This window comes from Limulus polyphemus, unplaced genomic scaffold, assembly GCF_000517525.1.
Source record: "Limulus polyphemus unplaced genomic scaffold, Limulus_polyphemus-2.1.2 Scaffold891, whole genome shotgun sequence".
Lineage (NCBI taxonomy): Eukaryota > Metazoa > Arthropoda > Merostomata > Xiphosura > Limulidae > Limulus > Limulus polyphemus.
Genome location: NW_013666501.1, coordinates 311,016 through 312,742, shown reverse-complemented (window position 1 = coordinate 312,742; position 1,727 = coordinate 311,016).

The following is a 1,727-nucleotide window of genomic DNA, read 5'->3' as shown; positions in this document are numbered from 1 at the left end:
GAAATCTTCCAACATTTTGAATCAAATATGTTAAACACTGTAATTAGACACAATTATTTGGTATTTGTGATAACTATATAAAATAAGTTATAAAAGTTTAAAAAGATTAAATATATTGTCTCAACTTACCACTCTACTTTAGAATGCACAGAAGTTCACAGTTTAAAAAAAAATGTTCAGACCAGCAAACACTTTAAAAAAGCTTAAAACATCAATTTTGTAATTATAAAAGAATGACCCTGTTTTGTATATACTTTTTGGTCATATTTTGGACTGGTCAAAAAATTGAGAGGTAGGTAACTCAAAGGACTAGTTGCCATATTTGTTTCTAATCCTGAGATTTAAATCTATGACCAATTACAATACCACAAACATTTTCATAAAGCTCCAAATTCTTTGATGAAATACAAACCCATTCAAGACATTTACTTTATTCCTCACCCACAATAAGAGGAAAAACCTAGGGATTTTCAAAGAATTCCCATATTATCATGGAAAAATCACTGATATTTAGCTTAAAGTGGAATTTATAAACCAATTCACCTGCCACTTATAATTTTAAGACATCCCAAATTTCAGAGACTTATCTGGTTGACTCAATTTTTACAACAATTTGCATAACAGACTCTAGGATTTTGTTGTCGTACCATTATTTGCAAGTCTTCTTTATAGACTCACCTTCTTACACGTCATAAAATTCCCTATTGAGAGCTTTGATGAAATCACTTACTACTCATCAAAGTTAACTTAACAGTTTCCTTTCTTTTCTTAACAGGATATGCTAAATCTTACTGCAGTTACAAAGTTCCTAACTAAGATAGCATAGCACATGACACTACTGGATCAACACTGTAACTATATTTTATTAAACTGAACTGTTTCATCATCCCACAATTATAGGGTTCTCTACCGAATTCCAATCTAACATGTTCTTTATTAACCCTTACATTGAACTACCTTCCTTGTATTACTATTTTACATTTTATTATTTTACGTGATAACTCTCTATCCTATGCATCACAATATGTATTGTTGACTTTTCTCTTACATAATCCATGAATTCTAACATTCACCAACCAGACCACTGGGATTCTCTACATGTGATAAGATTTTAAGTGCTGAAATATTACTCATCATTTCTCCATTTCATAAGTTAAAATGTTTTCATATTGACTCTGCTGTGTACATGACGTTGGACTTTGGGGTGTCACGTGATCATGTATGTTATCAGGTATTTCTATTGGCTCATATGTCACTAAGAGTCTTGTTGACTCTCTCTTTCTTACACATTGTTAAAGTGCCTGTTGATATATTATAAAGTACTAGGATACTTCTTGACTTACAATGTTACATGTCATTAGGTTCGTTCATTATGAATTTTTCGCAACGCTGTCCCTAACTTAGCAGCGAAAGACTAGAGGGAAGGCAGCTAGTCATCACCACCTACTGCCAACTCTTGGGCTACTCTTTTACCAACAAATACTGGGATTGACCATCACATTATATACCCCCATGGCTGAAAGGGTGAGCATGTTTGGTGTGATGGGGATTCAAACCCATGACCCGCAGATTGCGAGTCAAGCTCCCTAACCACCTGGCCATGCCGGGCCCGGTGTCATTAAGAGTCTTGTTGACTCACTATCTTGCATGTCACTAGGAGCTCATTGACTCACTATCTTGCATGTCACTAGGAGCTCATTGACTCACTATATTGCATGTCACTAGGA